Below are 9,893 nucleotides of genomic sequence, written 5' to 3' on the forward strand. Positions count from 1 at the left end.
GACCTCTTCTAAACATCTAGCAGTTCTCAGTCATTTTTGGATAATTTTCAGCAGAGTCTTGCTTGCATGGGATATTAATGATATTGTTCGATAATTTCTGCACTCTGTCAGGTCACCTTTCTTTGGAATGAGAACAAATATTGAACCCCATTTCCCACAGAGCAGTGAAGGAGCTCTAGCTGACACTTGTACAGTGAACCTCAAATTTAGGTAATACAAATATTTTGTGAATAGTAAATTGGAATTTTTGGTTTTTTGGTTGTTTTTATATTTAAATGACAAAACACCGTATTATCAACTTTGTATGTAAACCAATATAAAATAAAAACATTTTTAAAGGACAAATATTGTATAAGAACACTATTGTAGGAAACATTAGAAAGGTTGATGCACAGGTAGAATCATTCTTGAACGTATACGAGGGGTGATAAGGGGCGCAAAACACACAACTCACCATTCATTGTGGTCAAGTCAGAACCACTAATAGCTGACCCTTCAGTGGATTTTGGGAATTGAGTTGCATGTTTCTCCTTCATCACCATTGCCTCTTGATCATATGCTGTTTCATATTCTTCTGTCAGCCAATTATTTTTGATACAGTGACTCTGTGTACTCCTTCCTGTTGTCAGTCGTGGGAAAGAAAGAGCAGGGATACTCAGGAACAGAGGTCAGGCCTGAAGGCAGGGGCTAACAGCTAGGAGAATTGAAGCACCTATGCTAGGCCTTTCTGTGGTTTTCTTGACAATGACCAGAAAGTAAAACTGTGAATAATGAGTTTTAATGAACTTGACCCTGTAGAAGTTGCTGTTGTCATTGTATTGTATGAGAAATAAATTTTCCCTTCAGTCCAAATGGAGATAATATATTTATCACCCAATGTTGTTCAGTATGCAAGCATTTTTTTAAAGATAGTCTGGACTAAAAATTATCAGCACAGAAATGTGGTCAATTCATGGATAATAGTCTTCCTGCAATTAACTGATTTGAAATTCAGTTTGAATATCTAAAATGAAAAATAAAATTTATTAAATACTTCCTAGGAACCATGTAATATGATAAACACCAAATGATTATTTTTTTCTCATTTTAATAAAATTATTGTAGATACTATTAAAAGTTCCCTGTTCCAGGTAAAGAAAATGAAGCTGAAAGCAGTGGTATAACCTGTCAGGGTAATTACATATGGCCAAACAAATCATAACTAAATTAGACACCAAAATCTATATGCTTTTTTCTAGTTTCTCTCAACAAAAATGCACAAAAATTAAATGGTGCATTGATTGTAGCAGGCTTTCACTTAACAAACAAAGTGTACAAAACATTCATTCACTCATAGTCTGGAAGTAAAACAAAGGTGAAAAGCAAGAAAAATATGTAGCTAACACTATTAAATATGGATTTTGCAAAGAAAGGGGCTGACACAGGTAAACAGTTTTTGTGGAGAAAAATGACAGGGACTTTTGATAAGTAAACCTCTAGGTATATATTCATTTCTTAAGTCATTATAATTTATAGTAAACACTATTGAAAAAAAATCAACGGGTAATATTTTACTTTTAAAAAAGTTATTGAAATATGTCTTACAGTGCCAGGTGTTCTCTATTTACTTAGTAAAATCAAACAGTTGAGAACAACATTTTCAGAGTATTCTTTTTTTTTTTTACATTTTGTATGTGATCACCAGACCTTTAAATAATCCTTGAATTTTCCATGTAGTCAGTGGTTGTGGATTTCAGAGTATTCTTAAAATTGTAGCACTACCCATCCAATATTTACAAAGCACCTTTCAAGGTAGTATTTTCTAGAGTCAGAGCCTAATCATGACCTGCCTTTCTGGAGCTTATATTTCAGAAGAAGAGTGCATAAAATAAACACGCTAATTAAGTAGAGAGTATGGTACATTAGGAAGTTCTGTTGAGGCAATCTACAGAGAAATGTACTGTTAACTCAAATGCAGTTTAAATCTAGACTAGAACCTCTGCAAGATAAAGATAGGCAATCTCTTGCACATTTATATCCTCCCAAAACCTGCTTACAGATCAGCTATGAGTTGCTTCTGACTTGACGTCAATTAATTTTGAGTTCTATAAAGTATTAGAAAGTGGCCTGTTAAGAATAATGAGTAACCCAAGAAGGCTTCACAGAGAAGGTGAGGTGAAGATCAAGCCATAAAGGAGGCTGGGCACCAGCTGTGGCACAGAGTAACCCTGGCAATAGGAACAGGTTTTGTAAAGGGGGCCACAATGGATGGAACAGAGCCAGCCAGCAAGGGGACAAATAGCAAAAGACGAGATAAAAAAAGATCAAGAGGGCGAGAGATTGACAAGAGGCTAGAAAAGCCCTTTGTGACCACTATGAGTACGTTGGCTTCTGTGTTAAGTGAGCAGTGCTTAGAAGGTAGTGAGAAGTGATATGATCAGTTAGATCTTTTTTTTTTTTTTTAAAGATCCCTGTGGCTAGATTTGAAACTAGGTGATCTATTAGGAGGGTTGTTGTGATACTCAGTCACGGCTACTTCTGGGGGTGGAATTAGGTCTGGAGCACTTAAGATACCACTGAGGTTTCTAGCAATATTTATGTCTAACTAAGAATCAGGATTTTAAGACACAACCTCTCATTTCTAGGGCCTTCGACAAAACACTTTGTTTTTCTTCTAAATATACCCTAATAAATGGAGACAAAAATGTGTTGGATAATTGCAGGACAGCACAAGGCCCATATCAGAGCACAGATTCAATTTATTGGGCTTCTATAATGATAATCAAGAAAATCCTATCCACCCTGAGAAGAAGATACAATAATCTGTTTATCAAAGAAGGAAAGGCTGTTTACAAACAGAATAAGTAATCATCCAAAGTTTGGAAAACTGTGCCCCCCCCCCGAAATGTAGACATCAGGAACTCTGAAGGTGGAGTATATTTGGAATAGAGACTTTTTTTTTGCATCTAATAGACTTGCAGAATGCAGACTAAGGTTTGGAAGTTTGACCCTATTTGGCCTCTATCTCTATTTAAGATGAAAATTTCTGATTCAATGTCAAAGCAGATCACATTGTTGTTGATTCAGAATGAGAAACAGTGGTCCCTAACAGCATGAGGAAACAGTATCGGAGTATTAGAATAAGCAGAAACTGCCAAGACTCGAGTATGTCAGCATCTTCTGTTTAGATTGTTGTTATGTGCCATCCAGTAAGAAACAACTCATAAATGACCCTGTGGGTCTTCAGAGGCAGTAAATTGCACAGGAGAAAATTGCCCACCTTTTGTCCATGGAGCTGCTAGTAAATTCGAACCACATGCCTTTGAGTAGGCAGTATATGTTCTTACTACCATCCCAACAGAGCTCTCTTTGCTTAGATTCATTTGTTTTATTCGAAATGTTCCAGAATCTTTTGGTTATTGATTCAATCAGAATTCATGGTTTCTGATGTAGAAGGAAGTAAGCTAAGAACAGAATTTTATTAAAGTAACTTGCTACAGACAGAAGAATTTGGAAAGTCAATTGGAAGATGAGAAAGTATATGTATAAATATTAAGATAAGGCATTATACCATGTTGAAACTTTTTGGGAAGACAATATTAGAAGGAAGGCATTAACATAGCAAAATAAATTGGTGTTGCAGGAAAATCCCAAGATATTTGAGAGGGCATTTCGGAAATGAGCCATGTGTAACTGACCTTAATGATTATTCCCTGGAGGCTCTTGATGCAGAGAAGATTGTAGAAGAATCAGAGCAAAACACAACAGTTAAGAAAAACTAGTGGGTTATACCCAGAGATCTGAAACCAAGCTTTTCAGTTGATAAGTGACTAAGGCTCAGGAGACACGGGAATCTAGCTGGGGACAAAAGATGCTGATGGATTATGTAATGCATTTACATAGAGAAGACAGATCTCTGTGACATTAGCGTCATTGCCTCCAGTGATTATTCCAAGGATTGAAAATCAGGCTTTTAGTTTCAGAATTTTCCATACAACAGCTAAAGATTGTTCAGTCAATAAACTCCCTCTCTGCTCAAACTCCCTGATTTAAAACTGTAGGAAACTCTTGACTAGTTAACAAGCCTTTCAATCCCAAGAAAGTCCAAGTTCAAGGCTTTCACCACATTAACAACTTAAAACTTATAGCTACTAGCCTCCTGACATGAGTTGTTGTTGTTGTTGTTATGTGCCATCATGAGTAGAAGCAGAATTTCTAAATAAAAATAGGGCTTGCCATTGAAAAACATTGGAGGAAATGTCCTTATGCAAATGATATTTTGCTATATCCCTATAATATAAAAATTCATAGATGAGTAGTTTTCTTCCAGAAGTGGGAAATGACTTTTGACCGATAGTTTAAAAAAGATGATAAAGGAAAGATGGTCCACATATGGAATTGTCATAAGAAAACCATAAATCTAAACAGTATCTGAAAGTTCTGCTCTTTGAAACATATGATTGCTATCATCCATTCATGCAGTGATGAAGACCATTTATCTCTTCATTTAATTTCTTTCATTACTTCCTATCTTCATTCCATCTGAGAACTCAGCAATTCTCTTCTCCCAGGCTGCTGTTTCAGTTCTATTTAACTATGTTCGCAATTAGAATCCAGTAGTGCCTGTGGTTTTGAAATGTTTTGATTTTCTTTCGTTTTTTTATTCTTCCACTTTTAAACTTCTTTACCATTATATTTTTTCATATTTATTCCTGCACAGCATCCAACACTATTTTCATACGGATAATAAGAACATCGAATGACAGTAACGGTTCAATTTCTATAATATTAATTTGAATGTAAGCCAATCTATTCTCCAAAGATATAATTTCATGATCACCACCTTAGCCAAAATCAATCTATCTATTGCTATATGTATCAATCTTTCTCTCTCTCTCACTGTTCTTTGGCTAAAATTTAGTTATATCACTTTTTTCTTTAAAAACTAATTTTGTTATGATACTAAACTAACATTTTAATAGACAATTTGAACCATATGCCTCATAATAATAACAATAAAAAAGAAGTCCTTTTTGTAAGAAGTCATAAAAATTCTCAGAAAAATTCTCCAACTTTATTTCACTATCTAGTTATTAGCTTGTACAATTGTAAAACATTTTTTGAAAGATAATCGTAGCATTAATTCATCAGCTGTAGACATCTAATGACCTCCTGTTGATTTAAAGAGATTTTTCAGCCTCTGTACACACTCCTTTTGTTCCATTTCAGCCTCACATGCACCCAAAATTTCAAGTTAAATCCAGGTTCACTGCTTTTCTTATTAATCCTGAATAAACAGCACAATCTGCTAAACCAAGAAATTAGTGTTGTTGCATTTTCTTTCCTTTATAACTTTCCTCCGTAAAAGTTCATAATAGTCTTTTAAAAATATTTTTATTGTTGTACTAGTTTATTTAAAAATAAATTCAAATACATTATCTTCCAGTCCAATTTCCATCACCCCGACACCCATCAAATAGGCCCTTTTAAAAAAATTTGTAAGGATCTATTAAAGCTCTATCTGGGTCATTTCCTAACTTCCCATAACACCTAATTGTGCTCATTGTGAAACTTATATTTGAATGAGGAGACAATTGTCAGAACAGAGCAAGGAAAATACTGCAAGATTCAAAATTAAGAAAGGAGTGTGTAAGGGATGCATCCTGTCTCCATAACTTTTCATTTATATGTGGAACAGATCCTTCAGGAGGCTTTATGAGGATGAATGTGGCATCAGAATTAGAGGAAGACTTATCAACAACTTGAATTGTGCAGATTAGCCTTCCTCAGTGAAACTAAGGAGGACCTAAAACACCTGCTGCAGGAAATCAAGGACTACTGTCTCTAACATGGATTGAAACTCAAACTCAAGAAAACAAAGATTCTTATTATTGGGCCAGTTGGCAGCACCATGATAGATGGAGAAGAGATTGCATTGTCAACATTTTCAGCTTGCTTGGGTCCACAATCAATACTCTTGCAACCAGTACTCAAGAAAACAAAGGATGAATTCTATTAAGAAAGTTTGCTATCAGTGACTGCTCCAGAGCACTAAAATGCAAAGATGTCAGTCTAGAGACTGAATATCTTCATAATTACTTGCTATGCATCAGAGAGCTGAACGATGAATAAGGATGGCAGAAGAAGAATTGATACCTTTAAGTTGTGGTGCTGGAGAAGAGTGTTGAACATGCCATTTACTGTCAAGAGAACAAATAGGTATATTCTGGAGAGAGAGAAACCAAGCTGCTCTTTGGGGGCAAGGATTGTGAAGTTCCTTCTCACACACTTCGGTCATGTTACCAGGAGGAACCAATCCTTGGGGAAGAACATTATGCTTAGAAAGGTGGAGGCCCCCGGCCTCCCAACCTTCGCCTTCCAGCCCGCTCCCTTTTTCCCCCTCAGTGCCTCGCGCCTGCAGTTTTGTCTTTCACCCTCATCTGTGACCAAAGACTTGACTATTCAAAGTCCAGCTCACTAGAACGCAGCTCAAATGGACACCGGTGTGATTGAAGGTGGAATAAGTTTCACTCTCACTATCCAGCTACTTATGCATGGAAAGGAAGTTGGCAGTATCATAGGAAAGGAGAATCCGTTAAGAAGTTGCATGAAGAGAGTGGTGTAGTATCAACCTCTCAGAAGGGAATTGTCCTGAGAGAATTATCACTTTAGCTGGACCCACTATGCCATCTTTAAAGCCTTTGCTATGATCATTGACGAACTGGAAGATAATATAAGCAGCTCTGACCAATAGCACAGCTGCCAGTAGACCCCCAGTAACCCTGAGTCTGGTGGCTCCTGCTAGTCAGTGTGGCGGTCTCATTGGAAAAGGTGGTTGCAAGATCAAAGAAATACGAGAGAGTATAGTGGCTCATGTCCAAGTGGCAGAGGATATGCTCCCCACCTCAAAGGGCCATCACTATCTCTGGCATTCCGCAATCCATCATTGAGTGTGTCAAACAGATCTGCGGGGTCATGTTGGAGTCCCCACCGAAGGGCGTGACCACCCTGTACAGGTCCAAGCCGTCCAGTTCTCCGGTCGTCTTTGCACGTGGTCAGGACTGGTACATCACAGGCAAAGACAGTGTGAGCTTTCCCCACACCACCCAGTCCATGGGCATCAACCCTGACCTGGAGGGACCACCTCTAGAGGTCTATACCATTCAAGGACAGTATGCCATTCCACAACCTTGACCAAGCTGCATCAGTTGGCAATGCAACAGTCTCATTTTCCTATGACGCATGGCAACACCGGATTCAGTGGCATTGAATCCAGCTCTCCAGAGGTGAAAGGCTTTTGGGGTTTGCATGCATCAGCTCAGACTACTTCTCACGAACTCACCATTCCAAATGATTTTATTAGCTGCATAATCGGGCGTCAAGGTGCCAAAATCAATGAGATCAGTCAGATGTCTAGGGCGCCGATCAAAATTGCGAACCCAGTGGAAGGATCTACTGATAGGCAGGTTACCATTATTGGATCTGCTGCAATCATTAGCCTGGCTCAGTTTCTAATCAATGTCAGGTTTTCCTTGGAGACGGGTGGCAGGGGGAGCAGCTAGAACAATGCAGATTCATCCATAATCCCTTTCTGCTGTTCACCACCATCCATGATCCGTCTGTGTAGTTTCTGAAGTTAGCGATTGCAGGTTTTAAATAGTTTGTAAATTTTCCGTTTCTACACTTTATCATCCACTCGTGATTTTTAATTAAAGCATTTTAATTCCTTTCTTTGTTCAGCTGTTGATGCTGAGATCCATATTTAGTTTTATAAGCTTCTACCTGTTTGGGGGGTGGGTTTTGTTTTTGTTTTTGGGTTTTTTTTTTTTTGCTCATGAAATTTTTTTTTCCTGTTTGTCATGGATATATAAGCGTTGAATTGTAATACATTTCAATTTATTTCTGTAATGTCAGGAATTTAAAAAAAAAAACTAAAAGATGGACTGGGGCTTTCCCTTTGTGAATAAAAATTTAAAAAAAAAGGTGGAGGGACAACACAGGAGATGAAGACCCCGGATTAAATAGATTGACATAGTGACTGGGAATATAGAGACAGGTGCATTAGAGACAGTGAGATTGGCTCAGGATAATGCAGGTTTTAGAGCTATTGTTCATAAGGTCACTATGAGTTGAAGGTGACTCCACTGTACATAACACCAACAATGCTTACCTATGTTTATTGTAGCACTATCACAATAGCAAACAGAAAGAAGCACCCTAAGTGTCTATCAATAAAAGAATGGACTGAAAAACTGTGGTACATCCACACAGTGTAACATGATACAGTACTAAAAAACAATGTACTTGTAAAACATTATACAACATGGATGAGTCTGGGAGAAATCATGCTGAGTGAAATATTTCAGTCACAAACTGACAAATACTGCATAGGACCACCGTTATAACAACTGGATGAATCAAGGGTGAGGAGTTGAAGGCAGAAAAAAAAGACAAAGAATGGATAGATAATAATCACTTGACGGAAATGGTTGAAGGAAAGGACAATCTGAAAGGAATGGAGGGTTAGACATATGTATGACAACAATATTGAACAAATCTAACATTATAAAGTGAAATGAGAAGGGAGGAAAATGAGCATGAATGAATGAATGAAAATCAATCTCTTTGTAAACTTTTACTAAAGTCATAATTTAAAATTGCTTTTCTAAAAACGGGCTGGCTGTCGAGGATCATCCTTACATGTTCTTTGATAGCTTAGGATTTTTACTTTGTAGTTTTCTGATAATATGTGCTTTGGTGTATGCCTCTCTATAATTTGCTTTGTGGAACACTTTTAGAATACTTTTGATCTAGAGGTCTAAATATTTCAATTCAAGAAAGTTTATTATTATTATTATTATTATTATTATTTATCTCTTTTTATGTTATCCTCATTGCTTTAAATGGACTTTCTTCTATTACTAATTTTTACTTGTTATCCAACCTCCATCATTGAACTTCTAACATCATATTTTTTTGTCATCCACTTCCTAAACAATATGCCTCTGAAAACTCTATGAACTTTTTGAGAAATGACAATAGTTATAGAAAGACTTCATATAGTTTGTTCAGAGTCTCTATGAATCATGCTCGACTTGATGGCAATCAACAAAAACAATAATTGCTTTTTTCACTATAAAAATTTCTTCTATTTTTTAAAAAAATATATTTTCAAGATGGTCTTTTATAAGTTCTTTATAGACTGCTTGAAGAACTCTGGTGGCACAATTATTATGTCCACCATGGTTAACTGATAGATCAACAGTTTGAACCCAAGAGCTGTTATACAGAAGAAAACACCCAAAAGATTACAACCTAGAAAACCTTTGGACTGTTTTATATTGTACTGTAAGGTTAAAGTCAAATGAGATTGATCCCACTGCGAATAGCAACACAGTGTTTTAGCCAAGAGACATTTATCTTTTTATTCTTATTTTTTCATTGATTTCTTGATGTTGTTAGATAAATGTAAATGGGACATAGACTCTGACTAACTTTTGGTGAGCCCATTTGAAACACCCTGACTGAAAGTTTGTTCAGGGCAGCACCGTCCTTATGATCTCTACCACAGTCAGCCCATTGTAGTCACTGTCAATCCACCTCCTTAAAGATTTTCCTCTTTTTTTACTCTCTGCTTCTCCAAGCATCGTATCTTTTTCTAAGGACTAACTCCTCCAGATAACATGCCAAAAACATGTGAGATGAAGTTTAACCGTCCTTCACTCTAAGAAGCACCCTACTTGCACTTCTTCCAATGTAGATTTGCTTCTTCTTTTGGTTTGTATAGTCAATACGCCAACAAATCCAAGATAATTATATCTAATAAGTTCTGACTTATGTGGATAACAAATTTCAAACTTTTTAAAAATTGGATTTCTCCCTTAAGTTTTCTACTCTTCCCCGTATAATAATAT

General features: G+C 36.6%; 1 pseudogene; it reads left to right on the top strand.

Annotated features, from left to right (window-relative positions):
- The first annotated feature begins 6,472 nt into the window (after positions 1-6,472).
- On the top strand, positions 6,473-7,541 carry LOC102875191 (annotated as a pseudogene).
- The last annotated feature ends 2,352 nt before the right edge of the window (positions 7,542-9,893 follow it).

The sequence above is a fragment of the Elephantulus edwardii genome, unplaced genomic scaffold (genome assembly GCF_000299155.1).
Source record: "Elephantulus edwardii isolate Elephantulus edwardi_28Jun2011 unplaced genomic scaffold, EleEdw1.0 scaffold00025, whole genome shotgun sequence".
NCBI lineage: Eukaryota > Metazoa > Chordata > Mammalia > Macroscelidea > Macroscelididae > Elephantulus > Elephantulus edwardii.